This window comes from Pecten maximus, chromosome 2 (assembly GCF_902652985.1).
Source record: "Pecten maximus chromosome 2, xPecMax1.1, whole genome shotgun sequence".
NCBI classification, from domain to species: Eukaryota; Metazoa; Mollusca; class Bivalvia; order Pectinida; family Pectinidae; genus Pecten; species Pecten maximus.
The window spans coordinates 19,300,742-19,317,779 of record NC_047016.1 but is presented as its reverse complement, the minus strand read 5'-3'; positions in this window follow the sequence as shown (position 1 = coordinate 19,317,779).

Sequence of the window (17,038 nt, the reverse complement as noted above, 5' to 3'; positions counted from 1 at the left end):
ATACCCTAAACGATATATCGCATAGGGAACAAAATTAGGTCTCAGTCGGATCATGTCAACCATAATACTTTCTCTTATTTTACATCAACCTGTATCACTCCATTTATTTTCCTGTCGACAGTACATCTCCTAGGATTGAACTCGTGATAAAGGGAGCAGCCGTCGTTGACCGTGTAAACCAGAGATGTTACTATCCAGAAATGAAAACTTAACATCAGGGAATGTGAAATCATGGTTATTATAAAGTTTGGAAATAGTCAATACAAAGACAACACATTGTCACTGGATCTAAAGGTTAAAGGAGTATGTAAGGCTGTCTTTCTTACCTCTTCTAATAAGCTAATCGATGAGTCCAGCCTTGTATGAAAATTGTCGGCCGAGAAAAGTTCAATTTTTTATCAGAATAGAAATATTAGCAGTGTATTTATGTTATTATATGTCATAAAAATTGACGTAGAGTCAATATGAGTAGAAAGATTTACTATAAAGTCACAAAACAATTTCTCAGAAAATATACTGATACTATTTACCAGAGATGAATCTACCAGTACTTTGTGAGAGGTTAACCTCGCTGTATGTGATTTATTTCCAACCACAGCTTCTCCCCGCATACTAAAAAAAGTTATTTCAAAAACTACATGTGTGCGATGCATGATTGACAACTTCTGAATATTGGAGCTATTTTATTTCCGGAAGGCATTCATTACGACGGGTAGAGCAATTCTTTTGAGAAAATGTAATTTGTATACTTGTGATTTGTAACTAAAACGAAGATGGAGACGAGTTTCATGTTTTCTTAACTGTAATGACCGATAGATATCATTTGACAAGATAAAATTATTCTTATACAGATTTGGGGGGGGGGGGGAGAAGAAAAAACGCTTTTATTTTCAACACTCTAATAACTAATTAATTTTGTATTTTATGACGTAGTCTCACTTAAATTTCAATTAAAACTTAGGTAGTGAAAGTCTTCGTATAACCTACCTTTAGATTAAACTTAATTCGGTCACGGGCCCAGGAGCAGGCGAGGTACATAAAACTCCGATAAATCCGTCATATGATATCATCTGTAAACCATCAGTCAATCAGAAGCCTCGTTGAATATGTATTACTTTGATCGAGCTTCTTTGAGAACATTGGACAAGTATGACAGGCACATTTAAGAAGATTTCACAATTCCTTTTTAAAAATGTCTTACGATGCCAACCACGTGTAGTCTGAATCACACAACTTGGAAACCCATGTTTAACATTTACGCTGTAAAAACTAAATGTTGACGATGTAAGTATTGTAAATATCGCCAGAGTAACAGCTTATACACAATTGATATCTGACTAATGACATATCGTAGAGGTGCTGTGGTTGTACAGCACAGCCACAAAACAGGTTAACCTACTGAGGCTATAGATTTCTCTAACCTATCGATAATGTATTTGATAGAAGCAGATGGAAGAGCAACTATTGAAGTAGCTAGTGTTGTAACGGAAAACGCATTAGACACTTTTAATAACTTTCCAAATGTCTCAAATGCTTTCCGGTTACAACAATAGCTACTATAAAGGATTACCCTCGAATATCTCTAAAGCGTGTTTCTATCACAACAGTTGGATGTTATTGAACTCCCAAGGCATGAAATTATCATTACAACTGTTGCATAACATTCGCTTTATACCACACGTGGAATAAACTCCGTTTTGATTGGTTGGCACGGTGACCTGTGACCGGGACTATTTTTTAATCACGTGGTTCAATGCGTTTTGATTGACATATGCTTGAATGCCCCGAAAGTAGTTGTCAGTTTCATGTTTGTTTTTTGGGGGGTTTTTTTATGTCATTTTTTGAAAAATAAATATAGATATTGCTTTGAAAATAATAAACTTGTTTATTATTGGTTATGATTTGTAATAAATTGTAATATTTCTCGTTAGTTGTTTTTCCAAAGTTTCAACTCGCTAAAGTGCTTTTTATAACTTTTGAAAAATAACTAACTCGAGTGAAAGAAATACCATATACGTGTACAACAACCACTCGTTATATAATTACCTCTATATCATCATTAGGTAACTTTGCACTTTACTGTTCTGTAGTGAATAGTTGAACACTTTTGTACGCTGTAATAGGCTGTTTATCACTAGGTCGCCTTGGATTCATGTTACACATTGTGTCAAATTATTCCAAAGATATTTCGTAATCGTCTTGTAATTTATGTCTTAACGTAAAAACGTGACATCGTCCGTGAACACCGGGATGATCGTAACTACTCGTCCAGTATATACCATCTGATAAATGTACCTGTCACCCCGACATATAACATGCTATCTTACATGTTTCATATTGTCAATGATTCATCTGTGACATTTCAGTCTATAAAATGTATCCTCGCTTTAGATTCGAATCAATTCTGCTTTATGTCCTATAAATTATCATAACATTTGAATATACACTTTATATAACACTATATACCTTCCTTTTATCGTCTTTAAATCACCATAGCTGTTGACAAATCGTTAAACAATACAAACTTTCCCACGTTGTAAAAATTAATATCAGATACAACAAAACGTCGCATGATAAATGTAGATGCCAATTTGAGCCTTTCTGCGGCCAATCAGTGATCAGACTAATATTTTGCAGGAAGATACTTTAGGTCAGCTGCATATGGTATGCTATTAAAAACATTTTTGTCAACTTTTGTTTCTTAAGAAAAATATCAGTTTTATTCCAATACTTATTTGTATTCGCCCGAAAAATGAAACTTGCATTTTACACCCTGTGACCTTTAACCCCCGGAAATTTGTATGAACCCAGAAAAAAATCTGATGTTTTGAATAGCATACCATATGCAGCTGACCTAAAGTATCTTCCTGCAAAATATTAGCTTAATCACTGATTAGCCGCAGAAAGGCTCAAATTGGCATCCCTTCTTTAACTTTTTAGGATTCGTTAGTGATACATGGTAATAAAAGCGTGGAAATCTATAATGTCAGGAAAATCAAAATACAGGAGAGGATTTGTAGATTTGGTAGTGCGACGTTTGCATTTAAAGTTGGGTAAGATTTGCCACACAGAAAGCTGAAGTTTACCTATGGCGTTATTATAGAGTTCTGGGGTCGGACAACGTCACATGACATAAAAGTTCCGAAGAAAACGATTCATACTTAAAAACATTGTGGTCTACCAGCAACATCATGCATGATGAAAATGTCAACAAAAGTTGTATGGAATATGTTTATTATGTTTCTAGAGGACATTACCGTCTATACTGATTCTACTATTTAAGATATGAACTGCCAGTCGTACTTGTGAAGTGTCTCTCATAATGATTAGGGCCTGGTGACAAGGCGAGCGTGTAGTTTGTTAAGAATCGGTCGTCCTGTTTCACACGCGACTGTATTGTCACATGACTTCACGGACACTGGATCACATCCATCTCCAATAATCTCACATCCGGGAAATGTTGCAATAACACCAGCCCGATAACCAAACCTGACAATACAAAATTTAATGGTAGAAATAAGAACGTCTTACCTTCATTTGTAAGTCTATTTCGGCCCACGTCCATCAAAACATCATCTCGTGAAATAATTATTATAATCTTTAAGGTCATTTTTTCCTAACAACCATCACATTATGTGGAAAAATGCCATTTAACTTTCTTTCAATGGTGCATTATCTCGTGGATAAAACATTAAAGAATTCTTTCTTATGAATTTTCTGCCTTTGTCAGCATCAAAATATCTTTCCTGTGGTCAGTTTGTAAAAGGGAAATTGATGGGAATATTCCCGGTCAGTATGAAATTAAACCAAATACAGCGCATTGGAAAATCCGAAATTTAAGCTTATTAGACTTTTTTCCATTTATATATGATGTACACTAATATATTATACTGATCGGCTAATATAACGCTGGGCCGCGCGAGCGTTGAACGTTTGTAAATCGATCTAGCTACGGTAGATCTATAAAATATTCTCATATATGAAATACATGAACAAATTTAGCCGTGAAGAAAATGTATGTAATATAAGAAGATACTCAATTTCAAACTGATACATTTTGTACGTTTATTAATGCATCACATGCAATAACCTGCTCCCCTCATAATGCTGATTCCTTGCCCACAATAACTGGCTTATCTATCACATACTGCTGACAGTTAATACATGTATACTAGTTTACCCGCACCAGCTGATTCGATCCTCTGTACACTTACCTACATCAGCTGATACGATCCTCTGTACACTAACTTACTCACATCAGCTGAGACCATCCTCTGTACACTAACTTACCCACAGCAGCTGATACCAGTCTCTGTACACTAACTTACCCACAGCAGCTGATACCATCCTCTGTACACTAACTTACCCACAGCAGCTGAGACCATCCTCTGTACACTAACTTACCCACAGCAGCTGAGACCATCCTCTGTACACTAACTTACCCACAGCAGCCGAGACCATCCTCTGTACACTGACTTACCCACAGCAGCTGAGACCATCCTCTGTACACTAACTTGCCCACAGCAGCTGAGACCATCCTCTGTACACTAACTTACCCACAGCAGCTGAGACCATCCTCTGTACACTAACTTACCCACAGCAGCTGAGACCAGTCTCTGTACACTAACTTACCCACAGCAGCCGAGACCATCCTCTGTACACTAACTTACCCACATTAGCTGAGCCCAGCCTCTGTACACTTACTTACCCACAGCAGTTGAGACCAACCTCTGTACACTAACTTACCCACAGCAGCTGAGCCCAGCCTCTGTACACTGACAGCGCTCACAGGAAACTGTGTCGAACTCGGAGCCTACCTCGAGCCTAACTCCGTTGTACATACATGTTTTCCGTACCTCACCCGTCACTTTCAAATAAAAAGGTAGATGTTTATAATATTGCAAAGTGTAAACGCTTCAGACAAAATCATTAACAAAAGTGTCGATTCTAAAGGAAACATTAGATTCCAGATCTTCATAAGAATCCTTATAAACGATGGTTTACTGATATTTCAGATAAGTCGTTATTTAAACGTCTTGTCAACATTTTAGTACTATTAACTCAGTGTTGTAGTCGTATTGTGAAATGGAATGAGGATACTTTTTATCAATCTTGAATACATGATAGCCTCTTCTTAAAACATCTCTTCTATGAAAGCAGTTGATTTTTATTTTCTTTGTGACATTCTTCGTTCTAATGTTATTGGAACTCTCTTTTGAAGGAAAGGCGAATGGTGTTACAATACAACTAGGACTTAGAAGAGAAGTAAACAGGATGACATCGTAGAATCGTGATTGGACGATATCTATGCTGAGTTCGATGTCGCAGGAACAAGCTTTGCCTTCTTTTCGCCGACACAAGAACATTATAGCCTTACAAAGAGTGGCGGGGTGTTGTCTTTTAATAGCTAACATTGTCCATCATGCCAATGTTAATCAGATCTACCGTATAGAAGGTGGAAGAAAGGCCAATAGAGACGCAAAATCAAATCCTTACCACGATATCTACATACAACGAAAACGGAAGGGACAGATTAAAACAACACGGTAAAATAAATAGGATGAATAATTTCCTAGCTTTCCTTTTCTAGATAGTAGCATCTTTGTTTATCCAATCTATACCGATGGATTTGTTTACAATATCTGTGACAGTCATGTGTTTGATGAAGGCATGTTTTGATTATACATTGTACTATACACCACAGTGTGTTAGTTGGTGATGTTAACCTGTCAGACAGTTTATATAATAAGACATTAGAAATTGTATTATACACCACAGTGTGTTAGTTGGTGATGTTAACCTGTCAGACAGTTTATATAATAAGACATTATAAATTGTATACAATAACCATTTTTTCATACTTACTTAATATTTCCGATAACGGTTCTTTGATGTAGCAACTGGCAGTCGCCGTACCAAGCAGGAAATTCAGCAATACAATACGAACGAGAAGAGTTGAAGTAGCCATGATGTTTTAAGTCTTAAGTGTAGTAACAGGGATATAACAGAGCAACACATTGACGAGTATTGAACAAAATATATCCTTCTACATAGAGAGTAGGCATTTAAATTATCGATTTGATATAAAAACTTCGATATCAAATAAAGTCTTAAGTGGCAATCAATATCAGCCATAGCTATATTGATGCTTTATACATAAAGCACTAGAAAATCCGTAGAAAATGGCGATGAAGCAGATTGCTCGATACTGAAATCGAGACTGTGTCAAAGTTTAACATTCGTGATATATATCATACACAATGCTATCTTACTATTATATTGGCATGGATTATACATCAAGATAAAACATACTCCACGTACTGTCGCAATATTGTTCGATGAAACAAAATATTTTTATTTTGGTGTCCTTTCGGGTGAGCCTGTTAAACTTCACCATTTACACGAAAGTAATCATGCAGCTAGTTACTTTGTAACTTATAATCCTTTTTAGGATCACGTGTTATCTTTTCCTGTACTACCGGAAACTCGAATGTCCTGTTAACAATTTTACGATTTTTCTTCTTTTTTTTTTTATTCCCTTTTCAATTGCTTATGATTGAAGTCTTTGGCCTGTAAGCTCATAAAACCGGCCTCGCCTCGGATATGATTAAGCAATTAATTGAAATGAAGCTACTCAAGCAGTATTCCCTTGCTTGTAATTTGTTACTGACTTACAAGTGGTTTTAAAAGTAGTCTATTAACGTTAACATACACTTTCTTGATGTTTAAACTTATGAATATACATGCAAATTATTTGTGGATTTCGTGACATAGAAAGCAGGTGCTTCACGATTTTTATTTTAAAATGAAATTAATATAATTTTATTCTAATTAATTATATTCTCGTGAATAAAACCGGTAATACTGCTAGTATTTCTTCATACTGTACATATGTATATGGTTGTAATCACTAAGCATAATTTATGGTTAATTAAAATATCATATAGGTATGAATCATATCACTGGTGTACAATTTACCAAGTAAAAACATACAACATCCGATAAAGTTCTGGTTCATAACAACTAACGATTTTAAAATGTATTATGTTGATTTGTAGAACGTGCTTTCGGAGACTTCAAAAACTAGTGATAGCCATTTAACTGCCACACTGTTTCGTTGGTGGTTTTAAACCTGAATCTTAAATCTAAATTCTACATATTTAGTTTGTGATTCGATTACCGTAAAAAATTGCGAGTGATGACGAAAAAAACAACATTTTGATGAAGACCGTGGGGAAGTTGTTTGGTCGACATAATAAGTTGTCACCACAATAGTTATCATTTTGAGAAGTTGATACCACCTGGATTTGACCTATATTATCATGTTGGGTGTCGACGATGATACAGAAGACGTTCATTCTTCTGAAACACTTGATCTTATACGTCTTGAACTTTTTCCGCAATCATTATAATTCTCCATTTACAGGTGTATTTATTTTTGCCATATTTGACATAAGCATTGTACACTGAATGTAGAGTTTGCAATGGTTATAAAACAGCTGTCTGAACCGTCTTCGTGTGTTCCTGACAGTAAGGAGGAGGTTAAGAACCGAAAAAGTTTCATTCATTTTTCATATATGATGTAAGATACCTAATGCAAGATTGCACTATGTACAGCGTATATACACACTCGTCACTGATTCACTGTATGCAGTAGTGCCGTGGTATAAATATTATGAAGGTGAAAGATGATTATTCATATTTTTTATTTTTGGATTGAATTCTACAATCGGTGATGGATGATCCCAATAAATGACACTATCCTACAAGAAATTGACGCATACATTTGAATAATCAATATAAATGTATTTAATTCATTCAATTAACATAATGTCTGTGACACTCTCTTATGGCCTCAAACATCATTAGATAGTCGTTGAATGATGAAATAGTTGTATGATATATTTTATGTTATCTCTGTCAAGAAACTGAGCCAATAGACATCAGCTATGTTTACTAGAACAATAAAGGAGACCAATATGTATTGCAAATGTCATTTATTAATGACTTATCAAATTTCAACCTTGAATATCAATTACATAATAATGTTAATGGTATACTCCAAAATAATGAGATTGGAAAAACCACCATTTGTTATCTTACAGAAAACATGAGGCAACAATTTTGCATTGAAGACCAAGTTCAAAATTCAAAGTTCAAAAATACTTTATGAATTTGAAAATAGTATGACTATACACGAATGACATGTACATGTATATATAATCTTGCGGTTGTCTCCCTTCCTTCATTACCATTACTGAAAGGCGATTAGTCTGAATAGCATATGAATAAATATGTTTTATAATCAAAGGGGGGCATGTTTTTATGCTGTTTTATGATTTATCTAAATACTAATATACAACTACACGGATGACGCCTCCGCTACTCCTCTGGGTCAGGTCCTCCCAGACCACGGATCATCGGTCCAATGCTCACTACAGAACCGTGTAGAATTGTTCCTCACCAAACTACCTACAATAGGATGGGAAGGATCTTGAGTCACGTGTTCGTTTGTTTTGATGTGTTGCTTCCATTTCATTTCAGAATATTTCTTTGTATAGATCTTAAAAACAATGTATCGGACAATAAGAAAAAATGTCTAAAATCATTTCTTTTTTGGATATTTTTGTAGCTCTTTGCGGTCATAAAGAGTAGAAAGTTTTTTTGTTTTTTTTTTCTCTCTTTTTTATATGTTGAGGGTGTATAATACTATAGAAGCGTATTATGACTTTGGTAGATAAATGTTTTTATATGTTTATTGAACAGTGCTTTGTTTGTCTTTTGTAGAGCAATGTTCGTCATGCATGCCTAAACACAGTAATTAATTGATCTCACATCATAAACTCGTGGAGCTACTACCAATAACTGTATGTTTTACATAAGGAAAGTTGTAGATAAAAGAATTACCGGCTATTAGCGTAAATCACAGTCACTGTAAATTACTATTACGACAACAAGCCCCTGTTGTGATTTGTCGCGGAGTAGACACGTGTATGTTGAATATTGTCCATGTGAAATCAAGTTTTCACGCCCTTCATTGATTCGCCTGTCACTTCAGTAAACATATATGGTAAAATGTGCTTATTATAGCGAGCTATTAGAGATGTCATGTATATAGTGGCTACATCGTAGTCAAACTATTCAAACGTGGCATTGACATACATCAATCTGAGTAATACTGACCCTGGTGCTTTAAAAATGCAGCTTCTTTGCCTATTTATTATCGAAATTATAACATATTAATCATATAACAGGTGTGCCTAATTATACATGATATACAATTATTAACACCTGACAGGATAAGACGCAGTGGAGATAGTCTGTTACTTGGTAAAATTAATAAAATAGTGTAATTAGGAAATGTAACATTGTTTCTGTTATCTACAGCAGAAGATTATCTGTGGTCAAGATTTTTATCTAATTATCAATAGTAACATGCTATTATGTCCACAGTGTATAGTTACTCATAAAATTTGACTGCTGTCTGTTTCTATTTACTTAAAAACACTGATCAACACCTGAATTACTTACACGAAGATTTACTACACAGACACGGTACAGGTTTAGTTCGGTCCTACGCTCACTTTGTTATACTATATATATATATATATATATATTGTCTGCATGTATAAGATCTGTTTTATTTACAAGTACATACAGTAGTTGATGGTTTGCTCTGAATGCAAGATATTTTAAGAGTAGATAATAATTGTTTTCTATCTTCTCTGAATATTTACCAACAATGCACTGTGAATTGTTGTTCGTGATATCCACAGACTGAATCTGTTAAATACATGTATCTATACTATGGTAATATTTCTTGTACATATTTACTTAAAGTGAAGAGATCTTTTGTACAATAGACAATTATTTTCTAAACACCAAGTTTATTCACAGTGTCTCAAACTACCATTTTCTTTTCTATACTTTAAAATGATCAATTTGTTCTGCATTCTTGATTGTAACTTAAGTAAACAAAGCTATCTTTGACTGCAACATCTGGCCGTTTCAAGATATATTTCCCTTTAATGATCTTGGTAGCTTTCCTGATGGTAAATGTATTATTTTTATTATCCACAGCTTATCTACACCAGATATTATTATCATTTAGAGTCTTTCTTTTACATGCTGTAGGCGAAAACATTTGTCTAGAACCAAATTAAGTTACCATACGTAGCGATTAACATACGAATACCTATCCCTAACTGTATCTGTCTGTGTGCCATCCTCAGTGTCGAAGTGTTAACAGAATAGATATATAACTGCATGATATATGTGGCACATTTACAATATAAATGTGTTGCAAACCCTTCACAATAAAAGTGGCAACGTCACTTGATAAAAGGTGCATGGCTTGTAGAAATCACGCCCCGATTTAACATGTGGAGAAATATGAGATGAAGTGCAAAGTTTAAATTAAAACAATATGTATATATCGCACGTGGAGAAGGTAATGATGTAACATTAACAACGGCAATAAAGGAATTGTAATTATCCTGCACAGGTATTCATATGTTGGTCATGTAGTAATTATTAGGCATGCTACTACAATAGAAGAGTGTACTTCACTTCGGGAACATTTAATGTTAAATAAACTGAGTCAGCTGATATATGGCATTACTTGAAGGTTGACCTGCTGTTCTTTGTATTAAGTGATCACAGACAAAATGTCACCAAAGGCATACTTCCAATAATAACGAAATGAATGTTATTGAAATATAAATATTTTAGTTGGACTCTATAAGGTCCACTCTATCTCATTCAGGTGCAATGCCGATTAGATCACTAATCATAGTATTAGCCTTTAAATTTTATTGCAAAATGTATTTTTATCAACAAACCGCTATTCAAACCTCTTTCTTCTATTCTTGCTTTTGCTCTTCGTACTGTTTTAGAAATTAAAAAACAAAAACAAAAACGTTTTAATCAACTTTGAAACAAAACAGTCTGATTTCCCCACACCCTACACTGCCTTACCCCGTTCCCAACCTCTTCGTTCACTTGTTATGTGAGAAATGCGGACAGCAGATCAACTATATGGTAATGAATTATACTGAAACGTATCTGTGTCACCAACAACAAATGCCAAGATGAATTATGATAAGAATGAAACAGCAAAATTTATTGAATTTCTGAATAGCAATATCTTTGTTTCGTTTGGTGTTAAGATCTTCAATCACGGTTTGCATACCAATGGGAGCAAATTGTCTCTCTTAGCCGGTATTTTTGCCAGAGCGAATTCAAAGATGTACCGTAAAGAACATAAACTCAGAGTCATGTCAGCTTGTTACATACAAATTAGCGTAACCAACTTTGACAGCCCAAAACTAATACATAAGATAAATTCGACTATTTCACTTTTCCGATTTCCGTTTTTTACCCCAAATTTTACTTTTTCGGGATAGATTTCGACAATAGGAAGAAAAAGAAGAAGAAATGTAACAGTGTTTCTAGCGAAGTATGACGATGACGTTTTGCATGGAGTTTAATTAATTAGAGACAATGATTTCATTGGGATGTCCATTCGCGATTCAGTAAACCTTTAAATGCTTTGCATGCCGGAATATCTGGTCATTATTCCAGTGTAATCTGACAAGTGCTAAAATACTTTGCCCTCGTTTCATCCATTTGTTACCGAAATTTACATCATACTTTGGAAATAATTAAAAGCACAGATCATAATATGAAATGATGAAGGACCAACACAACGTAATACATCTAATGAAGCAGTCATTTGATTTAGGATCATTCGTCCGTGGTATATGAGTTCATGAATAATGAATACTGTATAGAGAATGACTCCATAAAGGATACAGATAAAAGATGAATTACTTACAAAGACCAACGTGACGTCATATATTTACATACAATATGTAAGCTACTATAGCTACATTTTTACGAAAGTACATGTAGGCTGTACCAGAATATATTACGCTAAGGATAGTCTGCCGTCAGTCTCAGCTTCCTCGTGACATGATATAATCACTAAAATACGACACGGAAGGAAATGGTAATCCGGCCCAGAAACAAATGAACGTTTTACTATATCTAGGACCCGTAATTGGCTTAAATTATTTCAAAATATTAATTAACGTTTAATAGATACATAAATAAATTGTCCTAATTTCAGTTTGACAATGTTTATCGTTATAGACACGAAGTAGTAATAATAGGATTGTGTTATTCATTCATCAACGATCAATCTCGTCACTTGATCGCATATATTACTATCAATAAGGATTTTTGACAACACATAATACACATACGCCGGTGCCTATTAAAGTATCTTGTGAATATTAAATTGCTGAAAATAAAATTTGATTTTAAACGATCCATGATGTTACACCCATAAAGGTGAACGACGAAGAATGCACATTCTCGATCCCTAAAAGGGTTCGATATATTTGCATGACTGGTCGCATGTCAGGTTGGGTGATGTGTAACTCCCTGATCCCAAGTCTTCTTTGGTACCAGACACTGTCAGAACTGACATCATATTGATAATGGGTATGTCGACCCCGGTAACATATAATTAACATCTAATTAACAACATCATTTGGTAATATCCATCATATTAGTGTTTCTTCTCGCACAACCCCATGTCTATGATTCCATAACTTTGAAACTGTCTATATTGCAACGCGTAAAGTATTTTCTTTTTATAGTGATATTTGCCTCTATAGTATGCAGAACCGCCCATTCATTATGATAAATTTGTTAACATTTCGCTCATTTACTAAAAATCTACGCGAGAATGTATTAGAATCAATGAATATTTTAATATTGTCCAAAAATACGACATGTCCCTTCAACGTGTGTCAACACTGTTACACGCTCTAGTGTTCCAACACCACGTCCCTTACTTACTAGTGATTGATGTCGGTATACACAGTTATGGGGATATAATTAACGCTATTGCTTCTTGTCACTTTGGGGGCATGTATACATATATTTATGTCATACTGTACGGTCATTCTGGTTCTTGTCTTGGTGTCACAATGTCAACTAATTTAATTTCCTGCCGCCGTAATCTTAATGAAATTCGGCCACGTCACGTAACATGTATTAACGCCATATAAATTTGTGCTTTAGCTGGTTTAATGAAAATACCTGTCAGACATGCAAATCAAAAAGAGATTAGGAAAAAATTATCATTCAGAATCGTGCAATTAATCTTTAAGAGTCTATATCTAATAAAATTTATGCAAAGCTTTGCCTATGATTACATTACCATAAATTTATATCAAAAATCGCTTATAATGATTTGCGATACAAGGTGTTCAAACGAGATTAAACCATGAATCTATTTACTGTCGTTCATTACAGTTGATGTAATTCTCTCTGTCCATCACTGCACGTGTCGTGTGGTGCTAAATGAGGAAATGTTTATATTCATGGTAATATAAAAAATAAATAGCAATAACGATAAATTTCACAAAACAATGCACTTATACACAACTATTTGACACTAACCTTAATTATTGTATATTAGCATGATTTATGTAATTGAAGTTCGATAGATCAGCTATTTCGCTTTCAAAATTTTCATGGATTCGTTTGACAATGTTTCAAAGCGTTGAAACGCCTGACAAATTAATAGGCTGTGAAATGACAAGCCCTCAATGTAAAAATGGCCGAAAAAAGTTTTGAGATGCATGTTATTTCAAATGAGTTTCCTTGTGAGGTTTTTATGTCGGGATTTACATTAATTTCTTATACAGCAATGCAGTATTACAGCCATAGTTCAAACAGATCAAAATATATCACAAATTTATGTTTGCACATACAGCGAATTTTATGTATATACCCTTTCCTTGTGTACCACTGTTCTCCTTTTCAAACATATAACGAATTATTGAACTGATCTTTGACTTGCTGTACCTGGGTCATTTATACAAGAGGTCTTTCTCGTGAGGCTGTTGCACGTTCCTATTTGGTTGCTGTCCTTCGATATCTGATGTCACGGGTTTCCTACACAACGTAATTTTTTGTCCATATAGTTCCTTGGATATTTCCTGACAGACATCTGTAGCTTCATCATTTCTTTTCCGTTAGGTTGTTGTCTCATGAGTTCCTTGTTCTGTGGTCGCACCTGTATCAATGACTATCTTGTGTTGATAGCTGTCTTCCTGGATCAAATGGTTTTTTTGTGTGCTGGTGAGTAAGATTATTAGTAAGAATCCACGTTTGGTGTTTTAGGGCAAAATCAGTTTTTTGATGGACAAGTTTACAAGGTATAACTGGCTAGACACGAGGAGTGAAAGATTCTATTTATCAAATGTTCTTAAGCAAATCATCTCAATCACTCTAATCAATGTTAAAGTTTGTGTACTGAATCATAAAGCTATTCGTTCATAAATGTTTCAACAATCTTCAATCAGGAGATACTCGTGTTGGAGAAGAAGTTCCTCTCTGACTAGGTCCATGAATAAGCAGTGGAATGGCTCTATAGTAATAACTCGGTCGATATATCATTATTTACTTGACAGTGTCGAATGTATGGAATATACCTTTGGCAAATTAATGAAAATTTTACAGGATGCACAGTTTACTGTTTTTTGTAAATAGTAATGATTCTTCTGATCATTATGACTACATCAAAGACTTCCAAATGATTTATCACAATACACTGTATACCAGCATACACACAGCAATCCAATCAATTCTATACGCAATAAAACAAATCGAGAACATAAAAATGTCAGTCATAATTTCAAATAATTCACAAAAAGGGCAGATACTCATGCATATTCATGCATCATTGTATCATTTTTTAAATATTTGAAATAAGATATTACATCAATATGTCATTGTGGATATAGTATTTGTGACAAAGTTATGCGCGGTGGCAAGATGACAAATTTTGTACTGGAACATTTGCATTCCTGTATATTTTGTAGTTATTTTGTTCTGAAACATTGACATTCTTGTATATTTTGTCTGGAACATTGACGCTATTCTATATTTTGTACTGAAACATTGACGCTCTTCTTTATTTTGTTCTGGAACATTGGCTCTCTTTTATATTTTGTACTGGAACATTGGCTCTCTTTTATATTTTGTACTGAAGCATTGACGCTCTTTTATATTTTGTTCTGGAACATTGACGCTGTCGTATAGTTTGTACTTGGACATTGGCATTCTTATATATTTTGTACTGGAACATTGACGCTCTTCTTTATTTTGTTCTGGAACATTGGCGCTGTCGTATAGTTTGTACTGGGACATTGGCGCTCTTGTATATTTAATACTAGGGTATTTGCGCCCATGTTCATTTTGTACTGGAACATTGGCGCTCTTGTACATTTAATACTAGAGTATTTGCGCCCTTGTTCATTTTGTACTGGAACATTGGCGCTCTTGTGCATTTTGTACTGGAACATTGGCGCTTTTGTATATTTTGTACTGGAACATTGGCGCTCTCGTGTATTTAATACTAGGGTATTTGCGCCCTTGTTCATTTTGTACTGGAACATTGGCGCTCTTTTGTATTTTGTACTGGAACATTGGCGCTCTTGTATATTTTGTACTGGAACATTGGCGCTCTTGTGTATTTAATACTAGGGTATTTAAGCCCTTGTTCATTTTATACTGGGACATTGGCGCTCTTGTGTATTTTGTACTGGAACATTGGCGCTCTGGTATACTTTATACTGGAACATTGGCGCTCTGGTATACTTTATACTGGAACATTGGCGCTCTTATTTATTTTATTCTTGAACATTGGCGCTCTTGTATATTTTGTACAGGAATATTTGCGTTCGTGTATATTTTGTACTCGAACATTTGTTCCGGTATATTTTGCACACTTCTATATTTTGTTCTGGAACATTGGCGTACTTGTATATTTTGTACTGGAATATTGGCGCTCTTGTACATTTAATACTAGAGTATTTGCGCCCTTGTTCATTTTGTACTGGAACATTGGCGCTCTTGTGCATTTTGTACTGGAACATTGGCGCTTTTGTATATTTTGTACTGGAACATTGGCGCTCTCGTGTATTTAATACTAGGGTATTTGCGCCCTTGTTCATTTTGTACTGGAACATTGGCGCTCTTTTGTATTTTGTACTGGAACATTGGCGCTCTTGTATATTTTGTACTGGAACATTGGCGCTCTTGTGTATTTAATACTAGGGTATCTAAGCCCTTGTTCATTTTATACTGGGACATTGGCGCTCTTGTGTATTTTGTACTGGAACATTGGCGCTCTGGTATACTTTATACTGGAACATTGGCGCTCTGGTATACTTTATACTGGAACATTGGCGCTCTTATTTATTTTATTCTTGAACATTGGCGCTCTTGTATATTTTGTACAGGAATATTTGCGTTCGTGTATATTTTGTACTCGAACATTTGTTCCGGTATATTTTGCACACTTCTATATTTTGTTCTGGAACATTGGCGTACTTGTATATTTTGTACTGGAATATTTAGGTTCGTGAATGTTTTGTACTTGAATATTTGCCTTATTGTATATTTGTCCTGGAGCATTAACATTCTTGTAGTTATTTTGTCGCTCTAAGGTATTTGTTTCGTTTGTATAAACACTTTGGCACTGCACTTTTGCATATATCTTATACTTGTACATTTGTATATTTTTCTGGTACTTTGCGCTGTTGTATATTTTCTTATTTAGCATTGAAACTGGAATATGTAGCAAATGCTGACAGCATGTTTTGTGCATATTTTGCGTTCGTTTTATTGACGCCAAAATAAATCATGTGCGTGTGTGTTAACGATGTGATGAATGTTCAAGAGTTTTCATGTAAATATATATTTGTTACATATTTTGTCCTCCTTATAGAGTTATTAATTTTGATTTCGTTATTTTTGTTGATTTTTGTTATCATGTCGGTATTCTCTTTATCAATGTTTCGGTAACGTTTTGGTATTCATTCATAGTATTTTATGTATTTTCATTTTATTTCTAATTTCAATGCATCCAATAACTATGACACAATTAAATTTGTGTTCGGAAACAAGTTTAGGCAGCTTACAAATCTGTTTCATATCTCCTTTCAGAAGCTAGCTA